At 44.2% G+C, this 24,268-nt stretch overlaps 1 protein-coding gene across 4 annotated transcripts in view; it reads right to left on the bottom strand.

Moving 5' to 3' along the window:
• GRIN2B (glutamate ionotropic receptor NMDA type subunit 2B) overlaps window positions 1-17,536 on the bottom strand; it is a 494,586-nt gene extending 477,050 nt beyond the window's left edge. For 2 of the 4 annotated variants that reach the window (XM_060194403.1, XM_060194406.1), the window contains exons 1-2: window positions 17,451-17,536; window positions 15,276-15,703 (exon numbers count right to left, since the gene is read on the bottom strand). The gene's annotated coding sequence lies outside the window, so the exon portion shown is untranslated. Of the gene's footprint in view, window positions 1-15,275; window positions 15,856-16,738; window positions 16,840-17,450 lie in introns of those variants that run through there. The other 2 variants (XM_060194405.1, XM_060194404.1) reach the window with 2 other exon arrangements.
• Between the last annotated feature and the right edge of the window lie 6,732 nt (window positions 17,537-24,268).

A 24,268-nucleotide genomic window follows, 5' to 3' on the forward strand; every position in this document is an offset into this window, starting at 1 on the left:
CTGTCCAGGTCTGAGGCTCAGAGTCTAGAGCAAAACTTCTTAGTCTGGCACTCACAAACGGGCTTCAGGGATCGCAGGACTCCTGAGACTCTGTGTGAAACTTTAGATGTTACACAAAAGGATACTTTTTAAGAACTGCTGATCGTGTGTGTGTGTGTGTGTGTGTGTGTGTGTGTGTGTGTGTGTGTGTGTGTAAGAGTGGGGAGCAAGAGGGTGGCAAAGATAAAGGGAGTGTAGTGGCAGCATGGCCTACAGAGGCAGGATCTACATACACAGGTGCAAAGACAACCCTTCACACCTCAGCCAGGAGCTGGTCCACTTCCTACCTGCTGAGAGGCAGGCACAGAACTTCTGTTCTTGTCGAGGACAGTCACAAAGGCCAAGTTCAAGTGCCCTGACAGCCACCATCCACCTCTTCATTTTTGTACCACTTACTTATTTTATCCCACTTCCCCTATTTAAACAATAGAATCTTGGGCCAGCAGAGAGCTCACTCACCAGAGTCCACACATTACCATGTGAGAGAACCTGAGTTTGAGTCCCCTAGCTATCACATGGGAGCACATGTGCAGTGTAAGCAGCATGATTGGTAGAGCAGTACTGTAGTGTTTTTTCATCACTTTCTAGCTCTCTTCCTGTCTATTACCCTCTATCTAGGGGGAGAAGCGAGGTGGGGGAGGGGGCTAAAGTCCACTAGGAGCTATCGATTGGTGTGGATATGAATCCCCAATTAGAAAAAGGTAGAGGAGGAGGAGAAATGTAAAATCTCAGTGCTAGAGATGTAGCTCAGCAACAGAGCACATACTTTGCATGTATAAAGGCCTTGGTTTGATCCCCAAAACAAAAAAAAATAAAGACATAAATAGAAGCTAAGATCTCAGAGGGAGTCTGATCTAAAACTTTGGTTGCCTTTTCATAAACTATAATCTCAGTTCCCTACAGCCTGCCAAGCTGTCCTCAGAAAACCACAGGTAAAAGGGAATTTACTCTGTAAAAAGACATTTTGTCATGCCAGAGGGCCTGGTCTCTTCCATTTAATGGGAAGGGGGATGTGAGTCTTAATAATTTTTCCAGTTTTTTTTATAGCGATAGAGAGAAACTGAGAGGGAAGGAGGCACAGAGAGGGAGAGACACCTGCAGCACTGCCTCACTGCTTTGTAGCTTCCCCCTACATCTGGAGACAAGGGGCTTGAGCTCATGTCTTTGTACATGGTGATATGTCCTACTGGACGTGCCTATCTCTTCCTATTTCATATGTATGCTTATGAGTTTGCAATTTCAGGCTAAAAATGCTTCCTTAAAAAGGTCTATAAGCTGGTCCTCACATATTAGTCTAGTCCTCAGTGGTTTTCTCAAGGGGTAGTCACTGGCCATGTTGTAACTACTTCCTACTTGGAAGCATTTTAGAATATGTCTTTGAGAGCTGATATTACTCTTCTTAATTAAATGCTTTAAAATGCTTTCCAGAGTTATCTTGGTCTTGTGCTCCCTGAGCCATGCTAGACTCCAGGTGATGTATACATGTCTGTACACATGCATGACTATATGTCAGTAACCAGAGACAAATGTATTTCTATGAAAGTAAGAACAGAGTTAAACAAGAATGTGTATAAGGAAGTCAATAGTAATATTTCTCCTGCCTCAGACCATTAAACAAACCTTTTGCATAATATGTTGGCCTTGCCTTTTCGGGTTCACAACCTTTTCTTTTTATAAATATGTTCATATACCCTTCAGTGGTATTTTTCTTTTATGAATAAATTCTCTGCTCATTCAATTAGACTTCCTCTAAGCTTTTTCACTCAAGGTAACTGGCAGTCTCTGGCTACTCCATGACAACAGGAGACAGGAGTGAGCTCAAGCTTTGCACTCCGAAGAGCTGGGACTGAGTTCCACCTCTTCATTGTGACTACATAATTTTGGACAATCACTAAAGCATTTTGTACCTCAAGGTCTTCATCTGTGAAGCGGGAGTGCAAGTTTCTGCTCCTAGTGGGGTCTAAGAGTAGGACAGAATAAAGAACTGTTAAGAAGAACTTTTATACAGAAGCATTCAAAATGACATGTCTATGTCTGTCTCCTTTCATTGAAAAACTCTTCTGACTTTCTCGAAATACATGTTTGTTTGCAGGTTTCCTTAAAGCTTTCTGGTTTATCCTGCTTGATCAGTTCATGGTCCAAAGTTACAGTTGTTTCCTATTTGTGAGTATCTCCTACATGTTTCCTTTATTTGGTACTAAGAATTCATGTTCTCCAAATATTCTAAGAGCATGTCAGTTGATGACTATACTTCCTTCTCTACCCAGCTGTGATTTGGTGAGATACTCAAAGAAGTCAAAGCCAGTCTTGACTTGGAACATTCTAAATCAGAAAGGACATCATGGACATGAGGCTACACTGCAGCCTTATCATCCAGGTTTGCAGTGTTGGGGCCTAGGGCAGGGGTGCAGTGGGATCATAGTCATTTATGCTTGTTGATAATTACTCTGTGACAAGTTCTGATCAAAGTGAAATAGTCACCAAATACAATAACTAAAAAGCCAAGATGTTTGAAACTACATTTTCTAGGAAGGAACCTGAGTGTGCAGAAAAATAAAGGTATTTGCCTGAGAAACCAATCAAAAAGGGGCAGGCATGTAAGCCTGACAATCTGGTCCCTGACCCCCTACTGCCAAACATGACTTTCTCTGCACCTGCCACCACACCAGACAGCAGTGAAGGTGGCGGAGGAGGAGGGGGGGAGGAGGAGGAAGGCAGTTGTTCTCTTAGCCCCCCTGAAAAGTCACCAGTGGAAGAGACTAGGAAAACTGAAGCTAAAAGGTGACAGGAAGCAGCTGAGATGTGAAATGCCAGAAGTTCACTCCACTTTACCTTCTGTTAACAATAATTTCTGCTGTGTTTCTGCATGAAGGTCTCGGGTGTGTCCCATGAAAAAAATGATAACAGGGTCCACAAATATCTAGTTTCTACCACCCTTCAAATTCTGCCCTATACCCTCACCTCTACCCTCCACTGCCCCCATTATGTGCAACTGGACACAACACAATGTGTTTCCTAAGTCTCTGGCCATTCAAGTCAACCATAAACATTTACTGCCAAGCTGCAGATCATAAAGCTGGAGTGAAAACTAGTTAAATGCTATGAAATAGAACCTCAAGAAGGAGACACAGACCAAAGATGAAAAGATACAGATCACAGGGCTGAAGGACCACTCTGAGTTCAGAATACAGTGACTGTGCCACCTCGGCCCATTCCCCATAAATATTTTCTCTCCTCTTGCCCACTGAGAGTGCATGAACTGCACTGAAGGTCACTGCAAGGCTGTTCTTCCAAGCAGGGTAGAGTTATTAATTAATACTGCTGAGTCTGTGCTTATTAAAACTTCTGGTTTAAGGAGATTCTTCACATTTCTTCATCCAATCCACAGCATAGTAACTATCTTCCCTTGCAGATGAAAGCTCAGGTTCAGCAAGCTTGCATGTCTTGCCTAAATCATAGCTGTGAGGAGAGACAGGGCTGAGGTGGGAGACTGGTTTCTTGGTCCCTTGACTGGAGTTCCTTCCTCACAACATCTCTGCAAGTCAGTGGAAAATGTCCAGAACTCTATATGGCACCAAGACACAGCCTCTCCCCTAGAGGTTTAAATGTATAATTTGTATACGCAACACACTGGGCTGTCAGAAAAGTCATGACACACAGAAAAACATAGAAAAAGGGGCCAGGTGGTGGTTCACCTGGTTAACTGCACACACTACAGTGCACAAGGACCTGAGTTCAGCCCCCTCCCCAGTTCCCTCCTGCAGCGGAAAGCTTCATGAGTGGTAAAGCAGGCCTTCAACTGTCTCTCTGTCTCTTTCCCTCTCTACCTTCTCCTCCCCTCTTAATTTCTCCATGTCTCTATCCAATAATAAATAAATAAAAGCATAATAAATTTTTTAAAGCATACAAAAATACATCATGACTTTTCCAACAGCCCAATATTTATTCTGTATAAAGTAGCTCTCCAAGTCAAGAGTTGATAAAGATATTGGAAGCAAAACAAGTTCCCTCATATACTTTTATGGGATGAGGCATGTGTAAGTCAAAGAATAACAATATTGATGCCTGTGAATAATAAAATCCCAGCCACAGGCAATATTCCAGACTGCTCATCTCTCCACTCAAAATATACAAACTGGTTTGAGAAAAAGTATGTACAGGAAAATGGGAGGTCTCCAAAGAGTCCAGGATAAAATGAGGGGAGAGAGAGAGAGATGAGGGCTGTTTCCCCTTAACAGAAGCAGTTTCCAAGTGTGGGAGTAATGGATGGCATGTATTTACAGAATAGCTGGACTCAGCTGAGGAGACACTACCTAAATGAACCTTAGCCATCACAAGAAATGAAAGAGATCCCTGTTGTCAGTGCCATGAATTTCTCACCTTTTGTCCTTACTCAATTAAATTAAGGTCCAGAAATTGGCTATTTTGTTGGGATCCAGTTTTTCATTGGAAAACAACTTTACCCTTTGCCAAGAGCTAAGCCCAGAGGGAAGGGCTCTAAGAACGTCATTTGGAGCCGAAGCTTCCAACGCATGCTGATCAGATGGTTTTTCCTACTTTCATCAATTCTGATCTTCTACATAAAGGGATCTCTAGGACATCAAGAGCCAAGGAGCAGAATCAGAGGACCCACATATTGCCCGTTAACTCTCACAGTTTATCTGAGAAATAGGAATAATAATGTGAGTCTTGTGGTAAAATATATGTAATGATTATCGGCTAACATAACCTAGGTTATAATGAGCATATCACAAATACTGACTTACAATTCAAGGTCCAATTTCTTTCTCTCTCTGTCTCTTGTCTTTGTTTCTATCATTTTCTTACTGAGAAAATGCTTATTTCCAAGACTGTATTGTCTCTGGGTTAAAATGTCACATCTCCCCAAAATATTTGTTAGTACATCCAACCCTCCACCCAGGCACCACCCTCCTTCTATAGCATCTCTGTGTTCCCCTCATCTCTCCAGCACCCCAGATCTTCAAGTATGGACCAAGAGTCTTTCATCAGAAATTTATCTTGAAAGCAACAGTGAGGCAATTCTTTAGAAATGATCATTGCATTGGGACTGACATCAATAACTCTTAGCATTTTCATTCTACCATTTGTCTCTAACATTATCTATGAATTCCAGTTACTTGAATCCAGAACTTTCTTACTCCCTTCCCTAACTTGCATCCATGCTAACCAATAAACCAGATTCCCTGCTATGGTGACTGAGAGAGCATTCACAATTCTCAGAGACAACTTCAAATGTTATGCTGATAGGTACACAATAAAAAGAAGAGAAGGTGAGTAATCACAATCCTATTTACTCCAGAAAGTCCATCACAGTAAAAGTGGCTGAGAAATAATAGGTGAGAATGCCCTTAAGGGATCTGTCCCAAAATTCATCATAAGGAAAGTACTACAGAGGGAAAATAAGAATAATACACAGACAACCAAATTGGGAGGGTTTGTTTCTAGTTGGGGAAATCATGTGAAACTCCATGAGTGAGACAGCCTTTGAAATAGATGTTGAAGAAAGGACAGTGTTACCCGTGGAGTCAGAAGGTAGAAAATATAACTAGTGTTGAGTGAGAGCATTTTGAAGAAATACTCTCTCTGAACAAAGAAGAGAGGCACTAAAATCTGGGTATGTTTTCATGCTGCTGGCCTATAGATAGCACCCAAAATAATCTCATCTATTCAATTCCAGGAAAATTCACCCAAAAGCACCAAGAGGTGCTTGGGTGGCTAGGAAATGGAACCATTCACATTATCCTCCAAGCACACAATCATTTCTGTCCTCATCTCTATCGACAACCAGCATTTGCTGAGCACTGTTCACATGCACAGAACATTCTGCCAAGCACCAAGGGACACAGAGTGACAGAAAGCATGAATCTTGTTCTCATGAAAAATGACAAATTAATCAACAAACAAAATGATTTCCCGTGTATGTGTAGGCACTAAGAAAATTCATCCAGTGTCTTTTTTGATTTTCAAACATACAAGATGTGTGCATTCTCCTACCCAAGAAAACTCATGTAAGTCCAGGTATGAGTATTTGGGCCATGGCAGGCTTTGTTTGTTTGTTTGTTTGTTTGTTTGTTTGTTTTGGTCTATCAGCTTATGATATCAGACAGTTGGGGCCATGGCTGATCAGGGCAGGGTTCTCTGCAGAACTAGGTGAGCAGAAGGAACAGCCAGGACCCAGAGAGGAACAAAATCAGATAAGGACTAAAACTTTCTCCTTACATCAATCCTGGACCCACAGAACTCAAAGATAAAGCTGATCTGTGTGGTATAATCCCAGAGAAAAAGGCTGCAGTAGCCAGTGACTTGGATGTTTTTCTTACATAGAGTCAAACACGGACGTGAGGAAATTCAGACCAACGAGTACACTTAATGTTTATTACTAGCAAAAGATTTGGTGCCTCATATCTCTACATACCTACCAAACACCACCAAGAGTCCCAACCACACTACCAGCCTCTCATCTCCAACTGCTTTCAGCAGGTGCACAAGAATGAACTCATACTTCTTCTTCTTCTTCTTCTTCTTCTTCTTCTTCTTCTTCTTCTTCTTCTTCTTCTTCTTCTTCTTCTTCTTCTTCTTTTTCTTCTTCTTCTCCTCTCTCTCTCTCTCTCTCCTTGTCCCTATAAAGGTATACTGTTCCATAAGTCTGATTTTTTTTTCCTCACCTCATGCACATTTAAGTTCACATTTATTTTAAAATGGGGAAAGGAGGGAACCCAAAGGGAAGGATGTGAGAAAGCTATTCACCCAGCCAGCCTAACAATCAGTGATTAAAGTTACAGTCAGAGAGAAGCGACGCTGAATGCCTCCCACCCTCTTCCTCCTCTTTGTGCTGCAATATTCTACTTCAGGCACCAAGAGGGAGGGTGACATGGCTAGTGAACCCCAACCAGCATGAAGATAATTGCACCATTCACACCCCTCACTAGTCAATCAGGGTCTTCTTAGCCAGCCCTGTTTATTAATAGTTTTCCTGCATTTACAGTATTTCAAAGAAGCAAAATGAGCCTTTTTTTTTCTCCCAGAAACCAGAAATGGGGCATCCTCGATGCTGACGAAGTAGGACAGAGGAGGTCTGCAGAACCCAGGGCCACTCACCCTAGTTCACAGCCACACCTGTTTCCAGGGTACGGGGCAGCTCTACCTTTCTACACCTAGTCAGGGGCCACCATGTTGAGAGAGGGCAACACAGGGGCCAGATGGCACGGGGCCACTGCACATGCACTTGTCCCTCCATTTCCCTCAGCCTCTGCCTCTGGGGCGCTCTACTAGGCTAACAACAGTGATGGGCTCACTCCACACATCAACTTGCTGAATTCTGTTATTTGTAGAATTAACAGAGGCCTTGTCAGCTGCCTTGCCCGCTGGTTCTCCAGCATGGCACTCCATCAGAACACCCCAGGAAACTCATTCAGTGACCACAAATCAGGCTCCCTGGAAGATGTTAATTCTTGGGCTACAGCCTGAGCAAGGGCATCACTGTTTCGTGGTAGGTGGTTCTGGTTTCTGTCCTTATAGCTGCGAAGCTCAGCAGGTGATTTCTGTCTTGAACCTGGATGCAAAAGCCCTGTTTTAGCACAACTCACCAGTTCAGAAAGGCCAAAGCGAAGGCCCCAAGTAGTGGTTTATACATGGTTACCAAGTAAAATAGCACAAGCAGAAGCAAATGTGAGCTTCTCATACTCAAGGCCACCATTTTCTCCATTATTGTTCAGTCATTCAGGCAGCTCCTAGGTAGGAGCTGAATTTTTTTTTTTTTTTTTTTTTTTTTTGCAGAGCCAGAGCCTCATGCATATGTGACTTCACTGATCCTGGGCTGCTGTTTCATTCAGACAGTAACAGACAGGAAGACACTACAGCATCAGAGCTTCCTCTAATGTTGTGGTATCTCCCATGTAGTGTCTGGGTTTAGGCCTGTGTTGCACACATGGCAAGGGACATGCTCTGCTAGATGAGCTATCTCTGCAACCCAACTTAACATTTTGAAGATCCAGTGCCTATCAAGGAAGCAATGCCCTGGTCCCCTCTGTACTTAGGGATGTGTGTATGCAAATGTGTGCAAATGCCACAAGGACAGGAGGGGCGGGGCTGTGGAGGGAGAGGGAGGCACTGCAGGGGCAGGGAGAGCCAGTGCCATGTGTATGTGTCTTTGGACTGTATGATTCACCAGAGACTATTCTCTCAGCTTTAAGTGAGGGTTGAGAATTTCCAAGGGACCTTTCAGCATAAACATTCCTACCACCCCATCTCTATCCATCTATCTATCTATCTATCTATCTATCTATCTATCTATCTACCTATCTATTTCTTGGAACCTCAGGCAAGTAAGTCTCTTTGCATAGCCATCATGCTATCTACCCCCACAAACTTCCTATCTATTTCTATCAAACACACACACCTAGATTGCACAAACACCTTTAGTGTGCTGCAGATTCTGTTTAACTACTTGAAGGAGTGGATAAGTCAGTGTACAAACACACTCATACACACACAGGTTTGCAATATGCTAGGAAGCTGCTAAGTGACCAGTCTAAGGCCCTGGGGCAAGGAGGGTTGGTCCACAGCATCCACAGTATTACACCATGGACAGTCAGCTTTGGGAGGATAGGTTAAAGATGTCGTTCAATCTTCCAGTTTCTTCTTAGGCTCCCAGCTTCCCTCCGGAACAATGCAGACTTTCATATCCAGCCATTGTTTTTAAAAAAAAATCCCATCTCTCAAAAAAAAAAACAGCATCTGATTTAAGAAAGTCTAAGTAGATGATGCCCCGAGAGCATCTATATAAAGATTAATGAGAAATTTTAACTAGACAGGAGGAAATTTGCTGTCTGAATCAGGCAGTGAACAAAGACATGGAGGGTGGCGTGTATGGAGCAGAGTTGGCCTTTGGGGAGTCGACTGAGTTAATTAATCGAAACTTCAAATTGTCCTAATCTAGAAAGCTTTCTACTACAGAGTCTTCCCCACTTTCTCAACCTGGACTCCATGCAGGATCAATGTCTGGAGCCTGTCTCTCCTTCTGGGTCTACTCTGCTTCTCCCCACCCCTCTCATCCCTACAGCACAGACTTATTACTGAGACTTCACCACCACCATAACCCAAGTTACCTTGGACCATCAGTCTCAGAAGGCAGCGAGTGGCACCACATTCTCTCCAAAACATCACCAAGTTTAGTTTAGATTCCTTTTGCCAATGAAATGAACAGAAACTACAAAATAGCCAGGAATGGTGAAAGAGGAAGGGGGAAAAAGGAGTGGGGAGCTGGGAAGGAGAAACAGCTATCAATAAAATTTAGGACAGCCATTTCGAATCCAGCCTCCCATCAGCACCGATGCTCCAGTTTAGTCAAGCAGTGCCTGAAGCTGTCATCTCTATGCCTGGGCCTCTCCATGAAGGATGCTTCAGAAATCTCAGGCCTTTCTAGAAAGGCTCTTCCCCAAATGTCTGTACATTCTCTGGGAGGGAGCAGCTCAGCCCCTCAGTTTCCCTGGCTCCATCTGCCACTCAAAAAAGCAGAGGAGCCTGAGTGGCAAACACATGGGGCTAGGTGGGCCTTCATTCTGAGGAGCAGGGTCTGAGACATGGTCGAGCTCTCTCCTTGGCTACAAACCAGGTAGCAGCTGTCCCTTTCTTTATAATGGCCATCTACAAAGTTAGTTGCAACCCCATGGCCAAAGATGAAAATTGTGTCATTTGCTCATTCTATGGGTGATCCTAATAAGCAATTCTAGGGCTTATTAACCAGAGAATCACTAAAGCAGATATTACAGGCTTCTTCTAAAAGTCAGGGTATTCCAGAAAGCCTTGACTTTATTCTCTGCACTCATGATTTGGAAAATAAAAATCCTAACTGATGAAGCAGCATGTTCCTGTGTTGCTGTTCTCACCAAGTTAAAGAAGGGAGAGAGGGAGGAAGGAAAGATAGAAGTAAGGAAGGGAAGGAGGGAAAGACTGACTGGAGGAAGAAGGGGGGCAGAACAGGACAGAGGTGGAGAAAGTCCAGGAGGCTTAGCCTTTGACCCCAGCTTGCCTCTCAACATTCTCTGTCTTCCTAAAATGACTCTTCTTTTCTTCTCCTACAAAACTATTTACTCTTCAAGGTATAGCTTAAATTTCAGCCACTCCATGAGGCTCATCTCATTCCCTCTAGCCTTTTTACCAATATACATCTAGATCTTAAGTATCTGAAGAACCTCTCAAACACATCTCCCCCAATAATCATGAGCTACTGGAACAGACTAGAATTCATTCTTTTTCATAAGATAATATTTGACAAATGTTGGTTCCTAACAAGTATGTGTTGAATAACTGAGGAGAGTAAAAAATACATAAATATAGTTAAAAGAGAAAATGCAGTGTGAAAGATATCAGGGGGTATTAATAAATAAACCGAGAAGCATGGGAGCATAAAAAGAAAGAACAGAATCAATGATGAGAAAACCCACATCAAAAACACATAGGATTGAAAGGGGAAGAGATGTGGGGGGAAGAGATGTGGGTGGAAGAGGGAGAGAAAGGAGATGGGTGAACTTAAATATAGAGGTGCCTTTCTGATTTTTTTTTCTTTTTGAAGAACAAAGCAAAAAAGGTTGGCAACCTTAAAAGTAGAAAATGTATGTGGAACTGCCAGTGGTAACTATGATGCACTGATAGAATTTGGTTCAAGAATGGTCTAGATGATGATACTTTGGCATCACCTGGGAGACTATTAGAACTGCAGAATTACAAGCCCCACCCCTGACCTAGTAAATTAAAAACAGCAACTTAATAAGACCCACAACTGAGTCCCATATGCAATAAAGCCTGAGAATCACTAAGTAGTGACATAACAAAGACACTCAAAATTCACAGATAACCTCACACGTAATTCTTTTGTAAAATATTTTATTTTATTTATACAGAGAGAGACCAAAAAGGAAGGAGGAGAAAGAGAGACACCTGCAGTACTGCTTCACCACTTATGAAGGTTCCTCCCTACAGGTGGGTCCTAACGGCTTGAATCCACATCTAATTCTAGCACAGACACTGGCATTAAGCATCTACCCAACCTGTAGTAAATCACCTATTCCTGGATCTCAGTCACTTTATCTTTTAAATAAGACCCTCAGAGTAGGTGCTTACCAAGTGTCACAGAGCCCTGATAGTCTTAATGTCATCGAATACAGCCACTCCAATGCCCACTAGAATGATAAATAGCAATCTTGACTGTTTGATATTTTACTACTTCTCTTCATTCTTGATTCAACATTTTGCATATCTATGACAGGTTAGTCACCATGCTAAAAACAAAGATTCCAAGATGAATAAAATATCTGTCCCTGCCCTTGAGGAACTCACAAACTTCCTAAGGAAACTGGGCAGATAAATAAAATTAAGACTAAGTATAAAATAAGCACAGAAGGCAGGACAGGCACTCTCTGCTTAGAGATGTCACAGAGCATTTCAACAGAAGCCCAGGGCCCGCTAGTCTCAGAGGAAAGCACCAGAAAGTGAACAAAGTAAGGTGCTAGGAGAGCATAGCAGAAGCGTTCTGCAGCGGTCTTTCTGGGTTCACAAAATCCCAAAAATCTTTGTGTTGTGGCCAAAAACACCATTATCAGCCACAGGTGGACCTCAAAACCCACCTTCTCCCAGGGCTTACTCCCACAGCCCCACTAGCTATATCCTCTTCTTCCGTCTTCCACATCCCTCTGAAAAATGATATCAACTTGGCCGCTAATCTAATCTCCCTAAAGACTTCTTGTGGTTTCAAAGAGGGGATGCACTTTAATAAATGTGGACAGTTCATTAGACTGCTAACACTTTTGATCTATATTTACAGGGGGTAATGATGCCTGTATCCAATGGTATGCACAGGATCAGAGACTGGAATCCTAGCTGACTAAGAGAAAGACATTTCTGGAATGTTTAGGGAGAGTATAGAGTGGCAATAGGGAAGTTAATTCTTCCAGTTTATCTACTCCTGACCCCAACAAATTACACAGGGTAAGCTGTTTCATTAGACCAAGACATCATTATTGAGAAAGATGGATCCTGTTCCAAACAATAGTTTTCCAACCTTGAGAACAGTGACTTCTACTCTGGCTTCCTCTCCTTGGCTTCAACTAGCTGACATGTTTTGCTAAGGTTTCTTAACATGCAACCTGGCCCTTTTCTGTCTCCATTTACATGTTACAGCACTTGCCTGTCAACGGAATATTCACTTTGGCCCTTGTCAGATCCCTGAACACTATATCCTAGGTGCTTCATCTTCCTGGAGAAGATGGGAGAATGTAGCCAAGGGCAGGACCCGCTCCATCATGCTTCTCCCTGTCACATGCCCTGGCCTACACAACCCATTGAGACCATGTGTCCCCTGCCTCTTTTCCTACAAGAAGGTCAGTTTGGTCAAGGTTTAAAAGGCTTCTTCTGTCTAGAGGTGAAGGAGGAATAGAATCAGGTGCTTGCTGTTCACCCCTTCACCAGAAGAAGTCGCCCTTCCCACTCAAGCGAAAAGCAAAGCACTGACTGGGTACTGCTGCTCAAAGTAGTGACTAGAGGGACTTTTTTCTTTTTCTTTTTTATTTTGCCTTCTCCCTTTATCCTCTTGACAGCATCCACCCCTTCCATGAACTACAAGTGCACAGTGGCAAAGCAGGACCCTAGACAGACAGGTTTCCTGAGGCTGGAACCACTGGAGAGAGGAAATGTAATGAGCCAGGGGCACGCCCTGCTCCTTGCCTCACAGCACCTCTATGCTGCCCTGTCATTCAGGCTCAGATCATCGTACATGGCCACACCTGAGACAAGAACATAGAAGGGAGCCATAGTCCTCTGATGTCCTTGAAATCGCCTGTCTAATCTTCTCTACCTAGCTTCCCTGGGTGTCTTCATCACCCATCATTGCTTTTTCCTAATGCCACACCATTTTGCCTCCTCGATTACAATTCAGTGTGCTTGTCCTCCCACCAGCAGCCACACTTCTCTGTCATGTAGCCCACACTGGAAAGAGGTAGCAGGAGGGGAGAAGTCATAATAGAACCCAGTGAGTCCTTTGTGCTAGGAGGAAAAGAAGGGGAGAGAACAATGGGCCTAAGGAAGGAGCCCAGAATGCCATTGAGTCACAGTAGAATCTGCTCATGAGGAAGGGGAACACTTGCCTTTCTCTTCATAAGGGTCCCCCAAAGGGCCTTGGTAATGGGAAGAATGCTAGCCACCTGTGGCGATCCCTCCTAGAATCCTACCCAGCTTTGCCCTGTTGGAATTCCTCTCCTGTGGCTTTCCCACCACCATCTCCTCCTTTTCTTCAGCACCCTCTCCTGTTTAGCCTCATATTCTTGGCCTGGTCTCAGGACCAGATAAATCTGTGCCTGGCTTAGTCCCATCAGTGTTCAAGAAGAACATGGCTGAGACCCCTCAAAGTGTCTCCCGTTGACCTGAGCACCAACCTACATGTTGAAGGAGCTACTGGGTGCCAGCAATGGGTCCCTACCTCACCCTGCTCCTCTGTGCATGTGAGATCATGGCCCATGAGGCTGGCTTCATGCCACTATCCCTGTTCTTCTATGAAGTAAAATGAAGAGTTTGTCCTCCCACTTATAGGAGTAGAAGCTCAGGTGTCTCTGAGGTGAGCACACACCAGATAACCTCAGCTATTTGCAGACCTGCTGAGCACATAACACCAAGTGGGATCCCACCCTCTAGCTCTGATGACACCATGGTTACAGATCAGTGGTTCAGCAGTAACCGCTCCCAAGAAGGAAATCTCAACCTAGGGATGGGAGTGGTAAATGTGAATTATCACATCCATCTTTGCAGAACAACGAGAGACCAAGCTCTTCTATCACATTGCATGTCAAGGACCTTCTGCCACTTCCCCCCATATGCCTTAAGTATTTGAAATTATTTCAAAGTATTATTACTACAACAACAATAACGCTAGAATAGAAGAGACTTAGGGGGTCAGAACATTTTCAGCAAAACTATGGATGCAAAGAATTATGCTACATGATCTGGAAGATCTTGGTGGCAACCTGCTTCCAGCATTTGGGTGCCTCCAGACTTTGCGGCTGTGTGGTCAGTGGACCTAGGAGAGGAGAAGTCAGTGTCCCAGAACAACCTGCCAGCCCCTCGGTGTGTTGGTTTCCCCAGGACTTGTCTTGGACTAGCTGAAGAGTCATTAGCTAAGTCTTTTCCATTTCTCCTATTATTTCTCTTTTCAAGTACACAAAAATACTGCCTAACCACATTTAATGTATTTTAAAAAATGATGAGAGGGAGAGAGGGACAAGTCTCCATCTTATTTTGAGGGTTCAGGACCAAAACATGCAAAAGGCACATCTCTTTGTTTAACACAAAGACTCACGTGTCGAATTCTGCACCCCTTCCACATGCACAGCATTTTAGAACTCTGCAAGATAGCCATTTTGCAAGAGTGTGGAAGTAACAGTTTGCTTGGAGGATGTGTGGGTATAAATAGATGTGTAGACAGAAGGAGGAATTTACAGCTCAGAAATAATAGCAAACAGAAGAAAAATACAAATTAAAAGCAGAATATTGGTAGAATGTTTTCTTTCCAAACATAGCATTTAAGTCCTCTTAACCTGCAGCAACCTTCAATTCCAGGTGTTCTTCAGTCAGCCAGCTTCCCCACCTAGCCCTCTCCCTCTCTGCAGTAGGCCTCCCGGGTTCCCTGGGCCCAGTGTCAACCCTATAGACTGCAAGTGGACTTCTGGGCAACAAGCACAGGGATCTCAGTCATTGTTTTTATTTTTTTAAGGGTATAGAATATCTGGAAAGAGAGAGAGAGCTAGAGAAAGAGGCATGAAAGTGATAAGGAGGAAAGGCCAGCTTGAAGAAAAAAACAGAAGAGGAAAAGAAAAAGGATGCTATATCCCCATCATAATCCGAGCATTAGTTCTCGGTGAATAAAATGCCATTTAACTGAAAAATCACACAGGTCTCCCGGCCGTGTCTGCACAATTTCACACACCATAGATGCCATGGAGCATCTTCAGCCCCAACAATATCCAGCCCCATTGCCTCGAAAACCCCAAAACCTGTTTGAGGAGGAAGGAAAGAAAAATAACATGGGAGATTCCCCCTTTGTAAGGAGACTTTTTCCTCAAACTGCATTATTTTAGTATCTCCTTAGCTCGCAAAAAGAAAAATCCACTTGAGGGACTTGAAGAGAAAGATAAATAGGTGAGAAGAAAATAAAACAGAATTTGTCCTACCTTGGTTTGCAGAAGCCAAACCTCTAGACGGACAGATTAAGGGAGTGAGCATGTTGGGGGTGTCCAGTCTCCACTTCTTGCTTGCATATCCACATAAGAAAAACGAAGGGTCAATGAAAGGAAGGTAATTTAAAATCCAATCTGGTGTGAATTTAATCTTGGGTCTTGAAGAGATGCAAATTCAAAGGAAAAAAATTCAAAGGTAATTCAGGGCATGGAGAGCAGCTCACAATGCAGAATCCAGACAAATTCTTCCCTTTGCATGTGAGGTTACTGGCTGCATTTTTTTTTTTTTTTTTTTTTTTAGATTCTTCTGGCAATTACTGTTTTGGATTTTTGGAGCTTCAGTGGAGAAGGCTCTGTGGCGAGAAGCTCGGGGCCGGCTCTGTCCCTCGGTGGAGCATGGTCATTCCCAAAGCGTCCCCTTCCTAAGGGGGAAAGAAGAGGCGGTCAGGCTTCGACTGGAGTGGTCCCTGAAGGTGAGCAAAATGCATTCCGAAAAAAGCGACCAAACCGTGTTAAGGGAAAGGGAGGAGGGAACCCCGCATTCCCCACAGAGTGCACACGAAAGGAATCAAAAAACAGCTGGCACCGATCTATAAATAATTCAGGAAAGGTCTGGCTATACCATTCCTGGGACAGGCATGGATGAGAGGTGGGAAAATCAACCTGAATGGGAGAGGAGAGAGGGGAGGAGGGAGCAGCGAGCAAACGAAGAAGGCAAGTGAAGAGGATGGAGGAAGGGAGAGAGGGAGGGAGAAGCCGCACCGCGGAGCCCCGCACACTCACACACACGCGCAGAAAGAAACACGGTCTCACACTTAACTCGCCAGCGAGTGCGGCCCCCAGCCCCATCTGCAGTGCTGCTGACATGTCTGTCTCTCTCTGCCCATCGCCTCCAGCGGCGGCGCCTCCTCCCGCCTCGGGCTGGTGCTCAATGGGTTCTGATGGTGCACGGGGTGCACACTGGGCATTTCTTGGAAGGGGCACCCTGACACGCGCGCGCGCACACACACTCACATACACGCCCCCGGCGCGCTCGCGCCCCCGCGCGCACTCACACTCACCCCCGCTCACACTCACGCCGCCGCCGCGCTGATGTGCAGCCAGCCACGGGCTTCACCTGCAACGTGTCGATTGGACTGATGGTCGCGCCGCGTGGCTCAGGCCAGGGGCGCCCCTGCCCAGCCTCTCTGCCGGCCGAGGGGAGGAACCCCTTAAAAAGGAAAAAAAAAAAAAAAAAGGGCTTGAGAGATCCCTTCCACCCTAAAAAAATGTTTTGCTGTTGTTCATTTTTTTCAAGGCACGTCCAAATGAATGAGCAGGTGCCAGGGTCTGCAGGATTTCAGGGCTTTGCCTAATGAATGCCAGGCTGCTTTTAACGGCTCCGTGGCTTCGACCCTTCCGGACACCCTAACCCCAAGAACCCCAACACCGAGGCTCCAAAGCATCTATTTACGTACCAGCTCCGAGCGCCCCAGCAATAGCTGAATCCCAGGGGAGGGGTGGTTGCGGGCTGGGGAGCCGGCGAGGGCTCGCGGATCCTGCAAAGCAGGGATGCTAATATGGGGGGGGGGTGGAAGTTCCAGGCATCTATTTTGCAAAACCCAGGAAAATGCCTTAGGACGCCAGCACTTCTGGATCTTGGGGAGCCCCAAAACCCCTAGCGAGCACTTTCAACCCAGCAGAGGCCCTAGAATTCCTAGAGGTAAAGAAGCTGAAGGAAGTGGATTCTGAAAGAGGGGGTGGGGGAAGACTTCTTTTCAAAAGAAAGGAAGAAAGAAAGAAAAAAGGAGGGGGGTTGGAGAGGCAGGAGCCCAGATTCCCGTTGGCGAGGCTGGGAGCCGGGGGAAGGGAAGCGGGCGGGGGCAGGCTGTGCAAGTGGAGCGCACCGCTGCTGAGGCAGAGGAGGGGAGGACGAGAGAGGCGGAAAATGGGCATTAATCACCGGGGGGTGGGGGTGGGGGAGGGCGGGGGGTGGGGGCGCACAGGTTGCCTGGACTGGATTTGGGTCTCACTCTCCAAAACGTGCCACACGCGCGCGCACACACACACACCTAATACACACACACACACACACACACACACACACACACACACACACACCTCTCGCACTCGCCTCTGGAGACACACACACACACACACACACACACACACACACACACACACACCTACCTCTCGCACTCGCCTCTGGGGGAGGAGAAGGGACCCGTGGAGCCCGGGAGCTGTGGCTGCGCCCCGGGTGTGAGTGCGCGCGCGTGGTCGGGCTCCACTCCCCCCACCCCACCCCACCCCCAAACCCCTCAGACTTCCTCACTCCAGTGGCAGAGACTCCGGCGGAGGCAGCTTCCCACGTCATGTGCAGGGCGGGGGGGGGGGGGGGGGAGTGGGGTAGGAAGGTGGGGGAAAGGTTTAAGCCGAGTGCGTGGCGCCTCCTGCTGGCCACGGTAGGGAACAGCAGCAAGGAGGGGCAGCACGGGTTGGGGGGGACCTGCCAAACTCAAGAGTCTCTGCAGGGAGGAACTGGAGACCCCAGGCAACCTTCCACTCCCTGCACGTCCCGGAGCTGAGCTTAAGATCTATTTGAGCACAGAAGGTGGACTTGGAAAACAAAGCAACAAACCCAACTTAGGGTTGCATTGTATGGCACAGACAATGTATCAATATTGGTATTCGCTTTGCAGTTGGTGAGGAGCTTGGAGTCCTTTGGTTATTAAAGTAGATTCCTGTTATTTGTAGAACTTGCAAGGATGAAGGAAGTGCCATTCCTAAAGGAAGCTAGATTCCAAGGCACTTGGCAAGCCCACCTCTTGTAAAAAAAAAGAAATGTCCTTTCGTTTCTCATCCTCTTAAACTGGTTTATATATTTTTTTAACTTTTTAATGTTAATTTATTATTGGTTAGAGATTGAGAGGAATCGAGAGGATTGGGGGAGATGGAGAAGGAAAGAGACAGAGACACCTACAGCCCTGCTTCACCACTCATGAAGCTTTCCCCCTGCAGGTGGGGACCAAGGGCTTGAACCTGGGCCCTTGAGCACTGTAATGTGTGTGCTTAACCAAGTGAAGCAACGCCTGGCCCCCAAACTGGTTTACATTTTAATAGTCTTCCGTGTGTTTTGTTAAAGTTAAATGTGACAATCTCTGCGCATTTGTTGTTTTGGGTATTTTTTTTTTAATTCTGGTCCAAGAGCCTTTCTAAACTTCAGAATATGATCATAGTGAAGGCTTTTTTACGGGTGGGGCAGAGCTGACACCAGTCGTGGTACTATGTGGTGTGCTTCTAATCAAAGGCCCAGAACTCTGATATTTCCAGAGCAGGTGACCCTAAGAACACATGTGAGCTGTTATTAGTCAATCTTTGATTGTCAAGATTTTAAGACACATGAAGCCATGCCACATTCACACAAATACAGGGTTTTTTTGTAAATTATTTCTCTGTAATAGCACAGCTCTATTTCTAAGATGGAGTAGGTAAAACTGTCATTCCACTTCTGTGAAGAGCTAGAACCACCTCACAGGTGCTGTGCTCCTTGGCACACGTCAGCTAACCCAAGCCCCTGGTTGTGCAGATTCCAGTTATTGAAACATGGATTCCAGGAAGGCTGCAGATGTGAAGCCAAGGGTCCATGGGACTTTCCAGAAATGCTCTGCTCTGAGCCTCCCAGAGTGAGGTCCAAGTTCCCTGAGGGGTAGACATGTGTGTGTGTATCTACTATTTTATGGTATTCTGTTTGATTTTGTGATCTTCTACTTATTTTGGACTTTCTTGTTTTATTTGGTGCTCATACAAACAAGATTTTCATTACCACTCAGCCAGCCCTGGAGAGTTGACCTTGAATCAGTCTCTCCCCACCTTCCCAAATCTCAGAACCCACCTACCCCTTCCTACCTTCAGTCCCCTTCACCAAAACTGAACCATTCTTTTTTTTTCTGCCCTTCCTGAACCCCAAAACTCTACTCCAGTCTGTTCCCTTTTGCAAGAGTAGAAGGGAGTATGTACTATTAGACCTTCAGCCTTGGACCAAATCCACCTTTCTCTTCAGGTTTCAGCTCAAGTTCCATTTCCTCTGAGGATGTTCTTGAGCATCAAAGCCTGACTTGATTTCCTTCATCATTTCTTTTTTGTTATTACTATATTTATTTTAATGAGATAGATACAGAGATAGACCAGGACATTGCTCAAATTTGGTTTATGGTGGTGCAGGGAATTGAACCTCAGACATGAAAGTCTTTTGCACAATCATCATGCTATCTCTCCAGCCCTCTTTTTTTTTTTTTTTTTTTACCATTTCAATGACTTTCAATTAAGAATTGATACCTCACCCCCACCTTAGTCCATTGCCTGCAGTTGAAAGTATGTAGAGGAATCTTTTTATCAAAATCTATGGTGATGGATGCTATTGGTATGTAACTGGGCATTTGGTCCTGCATTATGAAGACCTGATCCAAAAGGAAAACAATACTTCTGTCAACTCTTTGTGTAGAACCATATGAAACTAGTGACAGCCAATGATATGAAATTGCCACTCATGGGAGTTGGGTGGTAGCACAGAGGGTTAAGCACACATGGTGTAAAGCACAAGGATTAGAATAATGATCCCAGTTCCAGCCCCAGGCTTCCTACCTGCAAGGGAGTCATTTCACAAGCAGTGAAGCAGGTCTGCAAGTGTCTCTCTTTCTCCCCCTCTCTGTTTTCCCCTCTTCTCTCCATTTCTCTCTGTTCTATCCAACAACAACAACAATAATAATAATAACAACAATAAAAACAACAAGGGCAAGAAGGGCAACAAAAGGGGAAATAAATAAATAGTAAAAAAAAAAAAATTGCCACTCATATGAAAAGACTATTATTGACCTATAATAAAAGGTGTATTCTTAAATTCAGCTCCTGTTTCCCAACTAGAAGACAGACTAACATCTTGGATATTCATATGTTCTCAGCACCTGGCACAACTCAAGACATGCATGGGGGGGCAACAATTATTAAATTTATGACTAGAAACTGCTTTCTCTGGAGCAGCTAATTCTTAGGAGCAGGCTGCTTGTGAGAGTTTATTGATTACTGCCCATACAATGGGGGCAGAGCTCCCTTCCTTAGTCTTCAGACTCCTGACACTCACCTATACTTCTCAGGAACAACCTTTTTCTCTGAGGGTCAAAAACCTTTCTAAATAGGAGAAGGGGGGGAAGGGGCAGGAGAAACAGCTTAATGGTTATGCAAAAGACCCAGCCTGAGGCTCCAAGGTCCCAGTTTCAATCTCTAGCACCACCATAAACCAGAGCTAAGCTGCTCTGTTGTGTGTATTTCTCTTCCTCTCTTTCTCTATCTTTCATTAAAAAATAAAATAAATTACATATTTGAAAGAAAGTGGGGGGGGGGGCAGTAGGTATGGTGGTAGGAATCAAACCTCATGCTTATAAAGCCATCCATCTATCAATAGCACCACCTAGGTGGCTTAAAATGGTTTTAAAGTGCAGCTAGATCTCTGAAATTTGAACTGCCACTTTTCAGTGCTGCAAGTATGTTGCTTCTTAATTCCTGAGCAACACAAAAAGCAACACTCTTACAGTGGGACTATATTGCTCAGCATTGTTTACTAAGCTAAAAACCCTTGCCCCAGGCTGCTGGTGACCTCCAGCAGCTCCCCACCAGCTCACTTGACCCAAAGACAGAATCCCAAGAGCTACAAACACTCTTGACAATAACCCAGTCAGAAAAAAGAAAGAAATGAAAAAAAGAAAGAAAGAAAAAGAGAAAGAAAGCTATACTTATAATGCAGCATCTTTAAAATCAAACAAGAGTACCAAAAGTTAGGGCCTAAAGCTTACAATTACAAAAAAAAAAATTATTTAATACTTGTAAATCCCACAGACTTAAAAATAAATAGCTGTATTAACTGCTGCCTGGATCTTCTGTAGAACTTGCTTTTCTATGTTTTTTTTTTAATTCAGACTCTTCCATATATGAACTGTCATATCATTTTCTATGGAAATAATAAAAAGAATTCAGTCTACTCTTTGATTATCTGCAAAATTGTTTTCCAGTACCAGTCAATTAGAAAAAGTTAAGTTGACTTAACTTTTATTGACAATACTGCAATGTACAATCTTTAGTGCTGTTGTCAATTTTGAGGAAAAATATATAAATATACACATTATATATGATGTCAGTTTTCATGGGTCTTGTGTGTGTGTGTGTGTGTGTGTCTGTGTGTGTGCACAGTAAGTAATCTTAAATGTCCCTTGAATTGATGACATTTGTTAACCAATTTGTAATGTACTACAAGTTTCTCATTATCTTCGTCTGTGCTTGTATTCTGTCTCAAATCAGCCAGGAATTTAAAATTTTTCCTAGTATGTTCATATGATTCACTCTTCTTAGGTAACTGGATTATCAAACAATCCAGGTGGCTATTCATTACTTCTTTTCAAAACTTCTCTTTTCTTTTTGAAGGGTTGTAGTTTCTGTATGATTTGGAAAAAAACATATTGCAATTCACTTCCAGTGTCAGATTGATTTCTATGGTTGGCACAAGTCTTCATCTTATTTGTATTATATTAATTCCGTTAATTATTATCTGCATTTCTCTTGGTTCTTAAATAAAAGTAGATAAAATTAGGACTCTTAAAATATGTCCCGAACAACAGTTTATAACTTTTCACTTATTTCTCACTCTCCAATGTCCAGAAAAATGTCTTTTCAGTAGCAGGCAGTAGCACAATGGGTTAAGTGCAAGGACTGGCACAAGAATCCCAGTTGGAGCCCCCAGCTCCCTACCTGGGGGTCACTTCACAGGCAGTGAAGCAGGTCTGCAGTTGTCTATCTTTATCTCCCCCTTTCTGTCTCCCCTCCTTTCTCCATTTCTCTCTGTCCTGTCCAACAACAACAACAGCAATAACAACAACCATAAACAACAAGGGCAACAAAAGGGGAAAAAAAGCCTCCAGGAGCAGCGGATTCGTAGTGCAGGCATAGAGCCCCAGCAATAACCCTGGAGGCAAAAAAAAAAAAAAAAATGCTGCATTTGCAAATTTTACCCAACTATTTGGACACATTATGGGGGTCTCTCCCACAGCCTTAGATGATCCCCATCTGAGAGGACTGTGACACTGAAGGCACATTAGCTTCAAAGTCAGTCTGCCTCTTCATAGTACCTCATGCGAATCACACTTCCTGATTTCTGAAGAAAATAGCCCTATGATTTTTTTTTTCCTCTTTGAAAAAAAAAATTCATTAAGGGTTCGGTTGACAACATGCATATTAATGTCTTTGCCTGAATCTAATTCATCTTCTTTTGCTCGCAATTCCTAGAGTGTACAAGAAACAACAGGCTGGGCATTCAATTTTAATAACTCTCATAAGCATACTAAGATACCAACTCCACCATCATTACTCTTTTAAAAGAATCTCTATTTTGTTCTTATCATAATGACATTAGTTATTCAACTCAGGCAGGCTTTTTTTTTTTTTCTCCAAAGGGCTGGTTAAACAGCCTTCCTCCCTCTGAAGACCTGCCTGTCCTCCAACAATGAGAAAGGTCTCCCTTTTCCACTGCACTTCCAGACATGTACACTGTGTGCCCAGAGAAACGTGTCTTGAATCAAGTGGGCCCTGTATTTCTCAAAATTACACCATAGGGGCAGAGAGAAGAGAAAGAAGGGAGGTTTAAATAAGGCAGCTCCAGAGAGAAGAGTGATGGAATCCAGAAAGCAAGAGCTGGAAGACATGATGTGATAGTAAGTGTTCTCTGTAATGAGAAAGGAAGAGTGTGCACACTGTTATTTCTAGCATCACACAACTCCTGCAAGAACACACCCTGAATGGAAACAACCCCCTATTAAGCACAGCTAGAGTTGGCACTGCCTTATTAATTGTCTTTTTTTTTCTCTCTCTCTCTCCCTCTAACATATCAAAGATATGACAACACTGTATCTGACCCAGCTGGGGTTTTTAGAAGAAATCCTATAGAATTTTGATCTTATCTGAACAGATCTTTATACACACACACACACACACACACACACACACACACACACACACACACACGAGAGGGAGAGAGAGAGAGAGAGAGTAGAGAGTAAAGAGAGAGACCAATTTTAGGGTGGGGGGGGGTCTGCCTTTAGTCTTCCCATTTGAGAGAACATGAACTCTTCTGATGTTTCACTGTCAAATTGTTCAAACTTCTCGAGGAGGATGCCCTGGTTTCTTTCGCTGTGGCCAGTATGGATGGGAGATTGTCTTTATCTGAAAGTAGCTTGAGACATCTTGTTGCCAGAAGTAGTCAGAGCATGATGCAAATGAACCAACAAAATGGAAAGAAATTTTCTCTCTCTTTTTACTAGTTCCCTTCTGCCTCTGGGCTTCAGGTCCTCCTCTGAAATTCCTTGAGGTTTCTCTTTGTGAGCTCTGCATCCATGGCCCCTACATTCTTTTTCTACTTTAGATCTGCCTCCCATCCATGTGGGCCTTTATTCCTCACGGATTCTTCATCTGACTCCTTCAGACAGGCCTCAGCCTTCCATGGCGGCTTCCACTGACCCAGTCTTCTGGCTCCCCTTTGCCCAACTACCTGTGCCCTTGCCTTTGACAAGAAGACAAGTCTTTGTGCCTTGAAGACTTTCTGTGGGGCTTGAATACAGGAAAGAAAGATGAAGCAGAACAAGGGTCTCCAGCCTGAAAGGAGGTGAAGTAACTACCTGTAGGGAAGCCAGAATGTGTTGGTTTTTTTTTTTTGGGGGGGGGCGTTGAAGACCACATGTGGGAGGCAGTGGGAGCTCCAAATAAATGTGAGGTTGTGTTTTTTGAACTGCATCTTATTATACAAACACACACACACACACACACACACACACACTTCACACCTACCTTAGTGCCTCAGAAGGACTCTGACACACCCACTGGAGGCGAAGGGTATTAATTCCTCACAGGTCCCAGGATCCATACAGTTTGGTGTAAGTTCCCTGAGGACAAGTCCTGGTCTCTTTTGTTTC

The sequence above is a fragment of the Erinaceus europaeus genome, chromosome 7, assembly GCF_950295315.1.
Source record: "Erinaceus europaeus chromosome 7, mEriEur2.1, whole genome shotgun sequence".
In the NCBI taxonomy this organism is placed as follows: Eukaryota; Metazoa; Chordata; class Mammalia; order Eulipotyphla; family Erinaceidae; genus Erinaceus; species Erinaceus europaeus.